Consider the following 13691-nt stretch of genomic DNA (forward strand, 5'->3'; position numbering starts at 1 on the left):
TTAATGGCTTTTAACAAAGTGAATTTTGGTTTTCCATAACTTGAGGACAAGTTATGGACTCCATTAAAACACATTATGATCATGAATTAATCTACCACATAGGTTACAAACAATTCCTATGATCATCTAAACATCATAAGAACATGAACATGAATATGAACACTTTCAAGAATCAAAAAGTACACTTAAAACTTGTAATTTTGATAATTGTCATTGTAAATGGATTAGCATAAACATTACACCATCTAAAACATGTTTTCAAGTACCAAAACAATTTAGGGTAATATTTCTAGTCCATTTCCAGCAACTAAAATCGAAATTCTGAACACTGCAGCCTTTACTCGTCGAGTGCAAGAACAAACTCGAAGAGTAGCTTGCATTTTGTCATGGACTTGTCGAGTCCCCCCCATGGACTCGGCGCGTTCATACGAGCAGAAAGCAGAAAAATGATTTTTTCAAGCAGTTTGCACAAATAATCAACAAACAAGCCTAGGCTCTGATACCACTGATGGGTTTTGAGCACCCTAATACTTCCTAAGACTACATGAAACCCTAATAACCTTGGATTTATGTTTGTCTAATTATCATGAAAAGTTGAATTCCAAGGTTATATTCCTATCTAGCATATATGGGGAACAATATTTAACTTTAATGGAAGATAGAATAACTTACCTTGTTGTTGCTTGTGATCCTTGAAACCTTGTGAGCCTAGCACCCCAAGTGTGATGCCTCAAATGCTTCACACAACACCAAATGCAAAGGAGTAACCTTTGAGAGAATCTTACACTTTCAAAAATCGGCCTAGCCCTCACTTGTTCATGTGTATATCCGATTTTGGTGGAGAATGGGTTCCTTATATAGTGTTGGCACATCTAGGGTTACACCATGTAAACCCTAATGTGTCATGACTCTTCATTTCCATGACCCATGGGTTTGTAACTCCCATGGAGCATCCTATTGGTGGAACCCAACTTGATAATCCATGGAGCCTCTTAGCCCACTATACAAGTATGGATGATTTACATAATCAACCCATATATTTAATTAGTTATCTTTTGATCACTTAATTAATTCTAAATTAATTCTTGATCAAACTAATTAAATAATATTATTAATATATTAGAACTTATAATATATTAATAAACAACAAGTGTTATTTCTCTCATTTAGTCTATCCAATTGCATGGTGCCATGCAACCCAAATGGACCATGCCGAGTCGGGTCAACTACATACCAGAAATAGTTATGGACTTAGATAACTTATCCAACAATATATACATACATATATATATATATATATATATATATATATATACACACACCTAGTTGCATGAAATATGTGTTGTTATTGTTGTTCCCATTAACATTAACACTAACACAACACAACTTAACCATGAGAGTACAAACTTGCTAATTCAGACAAATTAACTAACATCTCGACATTAACTTCAGGAATCTAGAAATAGCACCCTTGAGAATTACCAGATCTAGTCAAGGTCTTCAAGTTGAGCAAGATGATCAGTACGCATAAAGTAACCCACCCCTAGACCATGCAGTTGTTTAGACAATGGTCAAACAGAGAATATCTGAGGCACTAGCCGCACATGAAATCACTTGAACTATGGAACGGGAGGAGAAGGATCCCAAATAAACGAAAAAGTTGCACTAAGAGCACGCACCTACAAGGATTTCATGAGCTGCGAACCCAAGACGTTCTATGGGAATGAGGAAGTTGTAGCACTTACTAAGTGGATCGAGAAGATTAAGTTTGTCTTTGAGATTAGCTCTTGTACCGAGGAAAACAAGGTCAAGCTTGCCGCTTGCACATTTTCAGATGGGTATGTCATGGTGGAATGGCCACGTCAAGACTCTAGGCCTTGTCAATGTTAATGCTCTATCTTGGGACCAACTGAAACAAATGCTCATCGAGGAGTATTGTCCTCGAGAGGAGATGCAAAAACTAGAGCAGTAAATGTGGAACTTAACCATGAGTGACACCGACATCTCAACTTGTACCAACAGGTTCAATGAACTCACTACCCATTGCCCAAAATTTGTGACCCCTGAGTACTAGAAAGTATAAAGGTGCATTTGGGTATTGGTTCAACCTGTCCAACGATTGGTCACGGTCTCTCGACCAACGACATACGATAGTGCCAAAAGGTTGGCTTATAGCCTGACTAAACAAGAAATAAGATGATGCATGTTGGTCAAAAAGACCGACATCCCAAGGTTGAGGGAGAATAAGAGAAAATCTAGAAACTTATTCAAGAGTAGCTCCAAGCAATCTCATAGCAAGAAACAGGAGACTGTCAGGATCTACACCATCAGTCTGGCCCTGAAATCGGTTGCAGCCCCCGCATCTCAAGGAAAGTATGCGGAAAGCACATGAAGTTCAATTTGTGTCACTTCCACTACTCTGGCAACTGCATGCACTATAACAGGTGCAATCGTAGAGGGCATACTGAGAAATATTTTTTCCAACCCACGACTGTTCCTACTGCTAACCCAGGCACACCTGATTTTCTGGATAATCGAGCCTACTTTGAATGTAGGGTTGCTGTGTACATCAAAAGGAACTACCCAAGGCTGAGGAACGAGGGAGGAAACGCTAGATGAAAGCATTTTTGCTTAGAACGAAGGACGCCATTCAGGATCCTACCGTTGTGACATGTACAATTCATGTTAATGGTTTACACGCCTCTATACTCTTTGATTCTGGTACTGAAAGAAGTTTCATTACACCTAAGTTTAGAAAACTTTTAAGCCATAAGTCTAGGAACTTAGATGAGCCTTATATAGTTGCAATGGCCAATGGAGAATCCAATAGTACTTAGGAAATATTAGAACATTATCTTCTAACTCTAAATAACCACTCCTTTCACATCAACCTCATGTCTATGAACATCAGTAGCTTCGATATCATAATCAACATGGACTGGTGATTGCCACACCGAGCTGATATCTTATGCTACGAAAAGGCAATACGACTACCCTTACCCAACGGGGAATCCTTAATAATCTATGAAGATAAGGCTAGCAATGGCCTTAGAATCATCTCTTGTGTGAATACGCGTAAATACCTTCACAAGAAGCATCAAGCTTTCTTAGACCATATCGTAAATAAGAGGGTCGAGAAGAAGGAAATCAAGTACATACCCTAAGTATGTGATTTTACCGACATATTTCCAGAGGATTTTCCCGAAATATCGCCAATTCGCGAAGTCGAAGTTCAAATTGACCTAGTCGTATGGGAAAATCCAGTGGCAAAATTACCCTACTGATTAGCCCCTTCATAAATGCAAGAGTTGTCTAGTCAACTTCAGGAGCTTTTGGATAAAGGATTTATAAGACCGAGTTTCTCACCATGGGGAGCCTCAGTGCTATTTGTCAAAAAGAAGGACATAATCTTCAGAGTGTGCATCAACTACCACGAACTAAATAAGTTGACAATCAAGAATAGATATCCACTCCCAAGGACTGATGATCTGTTCGATCAACTACAAGGATCTAGCTTCTACTCGAAGATTTATTTGAGGTCTAGGTACCATCAACTTCGAGTGTAAGAATAGGACATTCCAAAGACGGCATTCAGAACTCGTTACGGCCACTACAAGTTCCTAGTTATACCTTTTGGCTTAACTAATTCTCCATAAGTCTTCATGGATCTAATGAACCGTGTCTGTAAACCCTACCTTGGCAAATTCATGATGTATTAATCGATGATATATTGATATACTGACAGACAAAGGAAGAGCATGGTCAACACCTTCAAATCATTTTGGAGTTGTTAAGGAAGGAGAAATTGTACGCAAATTTCTCAAAGTGTGAATTTTGGATCAGAGAAGTGCATTTCCTTAGCCACGTGGGCAACAATAAGGGCATTCACGTAGATTCTTCCAAGATCAAAGCAATAAAGAATTTGGAAGCACCCACAACACCAACATAGGTGCGCCAATTTCTAGGATTGGCATACTATTATAGGATATTTATAGAAAATTTCTCAAAAATAGTAAAACCCCTCTCGACACTTACACAGAAAGATACAAAGTTCGATTGGAAATAACCAAAAAATATGTGTTTCAGAAGTTGAAACACATGTTGTGTAGTGCGCTAATTCTTTCACTTCCAGAAGGAACTAAAGACTTTGATATCTATTTCGATCAGGGCATGGGATGCGTACTTATGAAAAGAGAAAAGGTGATCACTTTCAAGACTCATGAGAATAATTACACCACCTATGACTTGGAATTGGGAGCTATAATTTTCGCCTTAAAGATCCGGCGAAACTACTTGTATGGCACAAAGTGTTTCATATACATGGATCAGAAGAGACTTCAACACGTCATCAACCAAAAGGAACTCAACATGAGACAGAGAAGATGGATTGAACTACTGAACGACTACGAGTGTGAGATTCGATACCACCCAGGAAAAGCTAACGTAGTAGTTGATGCGCTAAGCAGAAAGGAACGAGTCAAACCTTGCAGAGTGAAAGCACTCACTCTAACTATCCTATTAAACATTTCTGCTCAGATTCGAGAAGCCCAAGTAAAGGCCCTTACGGAAGAGAAAAAAGTAGATGAATGCTTACGAGGCATGGAGAAACAATGGAACCATGTGTTTCATGGACCGAATTTGCGTACCAAAATATAGAGAAATAAGGAGTCTGGTACTGGATGAAGCTCACAAGTCAAGATAATCAGTTCACCCAATATCTGATAAGATGTATCCTAAATTAAAGAAAAGGTACTTATGCCCGAACTTAAAGGCAGAAATCGCCACCTATGTGAGAAAGTTCTTGACCTGTGCTAAGGTCAAGGTGGAATACCATAAACCATCGAGTCCACTGCGACAACCTGAAATTCCCGAATGGAAATGAGAATAAGTTTCCATGGACTTCAACACAAAATTACCCAGGACACCTAGTGGTTACAACACGAATTGGGAATTAATCGATCGTCTGAATAAGTTTGCCCATTTCCTACCCATTAAGGAAACAGATAAAACGGAGAACTTAGCCAGGACTTATGTCAAGGAAATAGTACGACTACATGGTGTACCAACATCGATCATTTCAAATATAGATAGTCGATTTATGTCCCGGTTCTGACAAACAATGCAACAAGCATTAGGAACCCGACACGATATGAGTAATGCCTACAACCCGTAGAAAGACGGTCAAAGCGAAAGGACCATATAAACATTCGAAGATATGCTCAGAGCATTTGTGATAGTCTTTGGAGATGCGTGGATATTCCCTACCGTTGGTTAAGTTTTCTGATAACAAAAGTTAGCGCACGAGCATAAAGGTTGCAACATTTGAAGCACTTCATGGGAGAAAGTGATGTTCACCGTTGTGTTGGGAAGAAGTCGGTGACACCCAACTAGCAAAGAAAAAAACAGGAAACACGTTTCTAACTGGATCTGAGGTTATTCACGAGACAACCGAGAAGATTGTGAAAAATAAGGAATGGTTAATAACAACTTGTGATCGTAAAAAGAAATACACTGACTATCGAAAAAAACCAATTGAATTTTAGGTTGGAGATAGAGTCATGCTAAGGGTATCTCCTTGGAAAGGAGTTATAAGATTTTGCAAGAGAGGCAAACTTAATCCGAGATACGTAGGACCTTTTGAGATCCTTGATAAAATAGGCCTGATAACCTACCAACTCGCTCTACCCCTAGAGCTTAACCACATACACAATGTCTTCCACGTTTCAAACCTTAATAAATGTTTCTCTGAATACACACTAGTTGTGCCTCTCGAAAAAATCCAAATCGACACGAAACATAATTTCATCGAGCAACTAGTCGAGATCATGGATCATGAAGTCAAGAGTCTTAAGCAAAGCAGCATTCCCATAGTCAAGGTATGATGAAACTCTAAGTGAGGACCATAGTACAAATGGGAACACGAAGATCAAGTGAGTAGCAAGTATCCCCATTTATTTGCAAACGCCCCAACTACACGATAAATTTTGGGACAAAATTTCTTTTAACGAAGGGAGGATGTGACAACCCAGAGAATACATCATCGACCACCGTTAACATTTAACGATAGGACGTAAGAATGTAATAAGGAGAATCTTGTAACCACCCGATATATTTAAATATATTCAAAATTTTCATCCTTAATTATGTCAACCTTTAGGCTAAAAAGTAAGTGCGCAAAAAGTCGTGTCATTTTGAGAGCAACTTAGTATATTTAGACTGCTTAAGATACCGCGATCCCAGAAATATAAATTATGTAAGAATCCAACATAGTATGGGTGAGATATGGCATTTATATATATATATATGAATATCTACAGTATAATAAAAAGTTACAACGACGAAAAATACAAAGATATTGGTCGACTTTTAGAGAGAGTCACCAACTTGACAATCGTAGAACTAGTTAAAGTAGGAATTATGAGGCAAGGAGAACCTAAAACGGATGTTATATGTGAAATTTTTTATTTTTATAAGATTATAACTTTAATAAAAACACAACGAAAAATGAAAGTTATAACTAGACAAAACGACCAAAAGGAAAGTCGTAGAGATTGACGAGGCCTACATGGATATATGAGAGACGTTGAGAACAATGTTCGTATGTGAGAGTTATGGAAATTCAAAGTTGAATTTTTACCATCATGCGTCCTCACGCGCAGTTCTGTGTGTGTACTGAAACCCAATTATCTCGAGATGCGGGATGACGTAGCATTCTGAGATGAGGACACGTGGCACCATTATATGTTTCATGTGCATTTGTGCAACACGCGATACAAAACTTGTTATAAATAGTAGGTCTCGGCAGCTCATCTCCCTCACACCTCTCATCGATTCTCACTCTATATCATTTCGCGTGTTATCGCCCCGATCGACTCTTGAAGTGCTAACTTGTGGTTTCTACCTGACACCAACATTTTCAAACTCACATGTGAGTTTCACGACCCCATTTTCCAAATCTTTATGGGGGAATACATGTCTAAAATACAACTTTACATAGTTATCACTAATTATAGTTAGATAATTATGTCCATAGCATTAGGATGATATTAGCCTTGGTAGATACTCAACCCAAACTCTTTAGCTAATATTATATCTAGTTGTTTTTCTAAACCTGTATGATAGATAAGATCATAATTAGATGTTGTTGGATTAGGTTTCTGAGTTCATAACTATTCCTGGAATGTACTTGACCCGGTTAGCATGGTCCATTTTGGGTTGCATGACATTGCAACACTTGGATAGACTAAATGAGAGAAAGGACACTTATGGGTTATTAATATATTATAAGTTCTAATATATTAATAGTATTATTTAATTATATTTAAGCAATAATTAATTTAGAATTAATTTGGTGTTCAAAAGGAGAATAATTAAATATATAGGGTTGATTGTGCAAATCATCCACTCTTTTATAGTGGGCTAATGATCCATGGTTTATTAAATTGGGATAAAACCCATAAGGTGCTCCATGGATAGTCATGGATCATGTAATATGAAAATCCATGTCAATTAGGGTTTACATGTTGTAACCCTACTTGTGACACAACTATAAAAGGACCCCATGGCTACCAAAATCGGGACTATGTGTGTAGAACAAGAGGGCTAGCCGATTTTGAGTGATTGTATACTTATCTCAAAAAGTCATTCCAAGATTTGTGGTGTTGTGTGAAACATTTGAGGCATCACATTTGAGGTGCTAGGCTCACAAGGTTCTCAAGGAATCCAAGCAACAAGAAAGGTATGTTCTTCTACTAGCTTTTATGTTTCAAAGTTCCCCATGCCATGCTAATTAGGTTAAGAACCTTGGAAAATCAAATTTGCATGTATCTTAGCAAAACATAGATCCAAGTTTTCTAGGATTGCATGTACACCTTAGGAGTGTTAGAATGCTCAAACCCCTTCAGTGGTATCAGAGACTAGGGTTGTTTTCTTGATACTTGAAGAAAATTGTTGAAAAAACTCAAGATTTCTGCATTCTGTTGAGTGAACTCCTTGAGTCCATGGGGGGACTCGACGAGTTCATGTGTTATTTAGTCCTACTCGTCAAGTAGGTTCTTGCACTCGACGAGTAGGAGGTCCGGAATGCAGATTTTCGAGTTTTATTGCTAGAAATGGACTAGAAACATTACCCTAAACTGTTTTGGTCTTATAAAACTTGTTTTAGATGGTGTAATGGTTATGCAAATCCATTTACAATGTCTATTATCAAAATTTCAAGTTTTGTATGTGTTGTTTATGATTCTTGAAATTGTTGATATGAATGTTCATGAACATATGAATTTGGTAGATGATAGTAATTATTTTGTTAGTTTAATTCTTGATCTTGATGTGTTTTAATGGAATCCATAATTAGTGCTCAAGTTATGGATTACCAAAAGTCTTTCTTTTTAACTCCATTAAAGAACACATAAGTTACATGAAAATGAAGAGTCTTCATTTTAATAAACCATTAACTCATAGATTATGAAGTTGAAAAGTTTTAAAAGTTACAAAACTTGCCATCAAGTTTTGGAACATGTAAAGTCACTTTTAAAATTTTAGTTCCAACCCCTAGAATTTTAAAAGTTAAAATTCAACCTTTATGATTTATAATATTATAAGTTTATATATATATATATATATATATATATATATATATATATATATATATATATATATAAGAACAAGCCGTTTTACCGTTAGTAGGCCTCATTCACGAAGCCGGTCTATAAGGGGTTATAAGGTTGTTGCCTATAAAATGACAGCTTAATGGGTGTCCACTCTCACCCACCACTTCCTTGACTAGTGGAGGGTCGTTAGCCGAACGGGTAGGACAATGACTTTAATCCTCATTAAAAGTATGATGGTTCTAAAGTAACTAAATGTTTTTATAAATTCCCAATCTTAGTTACTTTAGGAAAATGTGAATTAGGTGCTAACCCATGAAATTACACTTTGCACTTTGCTTAAGTCAGTTAGTGGTGCGCGTGTGGTTAACCGACACACTAGCTGGACTTAACAAGGTAGGCAAAGGGTAATTTAATGTTTATCATAGTATCGATGGATCGTGTGTGGTTAACCGGCACATCGATTAAGTGGTAAACATTAAGGGTACCAGGTAATTTGCATGGTTACTTCACACCTTGTTTTGTGATCCTCGGTGTGACATCCCCAAAATCATGGCCAGAAAAGATTGGTTTTTGTTTATACTTTATTTCAAAATCAGATTAACCTTTTAATAAAAGAGTTGCGGAATTTGTCCCAAAACATTAATATGATAAAGAGTTATCAAAAGCATTTCCTTGTAAATGTATTTCATTAAAAGACTCGGGATGTCATGTTCGATACAGTACATAAGTATAAACAATACAATATAAGCCTTACTACATTATTTCATATCTACAGGCCTATATCCGTAATCCCTCATCCCAACACATCAAAACTATGCTCGAGCGCCACTACCTGTAATACATAAAACTAAGTGGATCAGGCTTAGGAGCCTGGTGAGCACATAGGGTTTTCAACCCACAATAAATCAGTTTATTAATTTCATCGACCAACAATAACTCGATTACCCGTTCCCGTTATCCTCACATTACGTCCCTAAACACCTATCATAAGGGACCTATCCTAAGGATTATCATCGAGATGGACACTACTTCTAAGGGGGTTCCTCAACAATAAATGTCCTAAAGGCAACCATGAGAGGGATGGAGTACACCGGTGAACACATCATTCACAACACCTACAGGTTGCGAGCCTGCCAGCGTTCCACTAGACTGTCTAGAAGAGTCTGTGGTCGTCATCTATACTCCGCTAGATGACTGGATCAACAACAACAACATCGAGGCCTCTCATCATATTATCACACATCACCTATTACATCTACCCATGTTTTACCCCAACATTTTTGTAGATATAAAATACATATACAATTCAAATCATATAAAACTTGTATAAAATCATTCATCCAGCATAGATAGCAAGTATAAAAATAATATACACACATAGCACGTAGTTTATATAAAATACTTCATATCTATGTATAAGATGAAAGGGACAATGCACTCACTTGAAAAGGTGGTGATTCCGAACTCAGACAGCGCTTCGCTTCTTAAAAATAATTTCCTTCGATGAAACTTAGTATTATTACCACTAGAGTTTAGTCTATTATTCGCCGAGACTAATTAATAGTCTAGCTATTATTACTATTATATAAGCGTTAAAAAAATACTTATATAACCCATAATAATAGCTCAAGTATTTATTATAAGTTCCTAATAACGTTACTATAATTAAATAAAAGCTATATTAAAAATAGCGTAGGCGTAGCTCACTTACAGCGGGTTTTATAGAAAACCCAGCTTTCCCGAGCCAAAAGTCTCTTCTTCTCGGAGCCGTCGAGCACTCCGGGGCTTCCGCCTCGTACTAGGGAGGTTCCCTAGGCTCTTCGGGGGATTTCAGGGCTAGAGAGAGGTTCTAGAGAGAGAGAGAGAGTAAAGAGAAGAAAGAATGCAAAAGGTGTGAATAAAATGAGGGTGGGAGAGGTGGTATTTATAGGGTGAAATGTGGCTGAACTTAGTGCCACATGTCACCATCTGGTGGCAAGCCTTGGGGAGAAAGCAATGGCTAAGATTGTGCCACGTCACCCATTTTCGCAAAATACACTTCCGACTTCTAAAATCCGCAACTTTCACATACGAGCTCCGTTTCTGGCGTTCTTTATATCCACGCATAGGTAAATATAAAATCTACAACTTTCATTTTGACTCCGTCGGCTAATTCTCGACCGATCTTAAATTTAATAGTACGAGGAGATTATACTGTTAAATGTCCACGTAAAATTCATAACTTCTACATACGGACTCTGTTTTTGTCTGTCTTTTTACTGTTGAGTTCCTATTAATGAGATCTTCAATTCTCATTTAGTTCGCGTAGGCGAAAAACCGCTCAATCTAAAATTCGAGTTTCGGGTTGTACACTGCTAAGCCGAAACTTCAAAAAATCATAACTTCCTCATACAAAGTCAGATTCGGGCGTTCTTTTTATGGACGCTATCGGTTTAACGTATTCTACGACTTTCGTTTAGATCATTAAGGCTAAAACTCGCTCTATTGTAAATTCACTATTTACGCTTCCCGGTATCGTGCCGATTCCATCGTGAAACTTCGACGGGTCATAACTTCTTCGTTACAACTCGGATTTCGGCGTTCTTTATATCTTCGGAATCCTTCTTTCGACCACTACAACATTATGTAAAGATATAGGGTTTATCTCACATTTTTATCTTGACGCTTATTTTTATCCTTTATTTATTATACATTTATAAATAAGTAATAAGCACATAAATACACATAATTCACATAATATTAAAATATTTCACTTTTATTATTTCAGAAAGAGTTACAATTGTTGACCTAAACTATTACATTGTCTAAAAATGCTTAGCCCTGAAACCCAAGCGTTACACTCAGTATCCCCGTCACAAAACCTGAAGGGCACATTCGAGATTGAAACATGTCATTGAAAAGTTCAATGAATCTTAAAAGATCTAGGATTTTCAATTTCAATTAAAACCTAATAAATTATTTTGTTTTTCATGGTGGAAATTGGTGAATTGTCATTCACCTACCTTCAAATATTTTATAGCTTAGATTACGACATCCCTCTTCTAAGTTATAAAATATTGTGTTGGGTCCTAGCCTTAGTATTACATTTGGGTGTCTTATTAAGGATTATCTTTGTATCTAGTCTAAACTTGTCTTTCTTTCTTTTCATATGTCTTCCAACAATGTTGCTTCTGGCTAAACCCTACCAACTCCTTCTCTCTCATGAACCTTTGTGGGAGAGTCATCGTCGATGGTTCAAAATTTATGGATTGGATTCGGAACATCAGGATGATCACTCGTTACGAGGACAAGGAATGTGTCCTCGACAAGAACTTAAGGGTCTTGATGAGTTGTCTGCTACTCCAAAGGAGATCGTTAAATTACAGGCACATGAGAGAGATGCCACTAAGGTGGCATGTATCATGTTGGCCATAATGAGAGTTGAGCTCCAAAAGTCCTATTAGGACTACTATCATTTTGAGATGCACCAGGATTTGATGGAGAGATACCATCAGAGTGTTTGTTAAGAGCGATATGAAATAATCTCCTCCATGATAACAACCCGAATGAAGGATGGTGAACCCATCACGGGCCACGTGCAGAAAATACAAAGATTTGTGGACCATTTGCTAAAATTGAATGTGCACTTCCCGGAGGAGTTAGCAATTGACATCATTTTGCACTCCTTACCTTCGTGTTATGATCAATTTCGAATGACATATCACATGAACAAGGAGGAAGTTACACTCAGCAAACTTCAAGGACTTTTGAATACCGCCGAAAGTGGTCTTAAAGGTAAATCGGTTGTTACCACTCCTACTCCTACCGCAGCCCCTGTCTAGGCAATCGAGCAAGGTAAAGGGAAGAAGAGGAAGATCCATTCGAAGGGTACCAAGGGAAATTCCCTTGATGGCTCCTCTTCAAGTAGAACCAAAGGTGGTTCTGTCACTCCTTCTGCCAACCCTAAAGAGGCTAAATGATTCTACTGCCATTAAAAGGCGCACTTGAAGTGAAACTGCCCAAAGTACCTGCAAGATGTTAAGGATAGGAAAGTAAAACCCAACCATGAAGGTATTTACACTATATTGTCTAATAACTCACCCCATTCTAAATCTTGGGTCTTTGATACTGGTTGCGGTATTCATATATGTTCTGATTTGCAGGGACTAAGAAGAAGTGAGAATGTGAGCATGGGAAGATAAACTTGATCATGGGGAATAGGAAAGTTTCACCTGTCACTAAGATTGGAGTTTATTCTTTGTTGCTAAGTAGTGGGTTAACATTAGGTTTGAATAAATGTTGTTACTCGTCTGAAATGGTGAGAAATATTATTTCCTTTCATGGTTTGTACAAATAAGGGTTTACCTTTTCGTTTGATAATGAATGTGGTTGTATTAATGCTTTCTTTGATAATGGTCTTTATTTTAAATCATTACCTTGTGATGTTGTGTATGAAACTATGTCGGTTGTAGATAACCTAGGAAATAATATGTTGTGTATTGATTCTTCCACTAACTTGGATAAAGCATCATTATGGCATTGTTGTCTTGGATATGTAAGCAAGAAACGCATAGGCCAACTCCAAAAGGATAGAGTCTTGGAGTCATTTGACCTAAAGTCAGATGATAGTTGTGAATATTTTTTACTTGGGAAAATGACAAAGTCACCCTTCACTGGTACTTGTGCTAGGGGTGACGGTTTGTGGGGCCTCATACATACTGATGTGTGTGGACCCTTCAGAACTGCCACAAGGGATGCTAACCGCTTCTATGTGACTTTTACTGATGATTATAGTAGATATGGATATGTCTACTTAATCAAGCATAAGTTAGAAACCTTTGAAAAGTTTAAGGAGTTTAAATAGGAAGTGGAGAATCAGCTGGGCAGGAACATTAAGATGCTTCAATCCGATCGAGGTGGTGAGTATCTTAGTACAGAGTTACTTGACTATCTTAAGGAATGTTGGGTTGTCTCACAATTGACACCTCCCAGGACACCACAACTTAATTTTGTGGCTGAGAGGTGTAATCGAACCTTGTTGGACATGGTTCATTCCATGATGAGTCGAGCTTCGCTACCAATCTCATTTTGGGGGTATGCCTT

This window comes from Lactuca saligna, chromosome 9 (genome assembly GCF_052625555.1).
Source record: "Lactuca saligna cultivar CGN05327 chromosome 9, ASM5262555v1, whole genome shotgun sequence".
Lineage (NCBI taxonomy): Eukaryota > Viridiplantae > Streptophyta > Magnoliopsida > Asterales > Asteraceae > Lactuca > Lactuca saligna.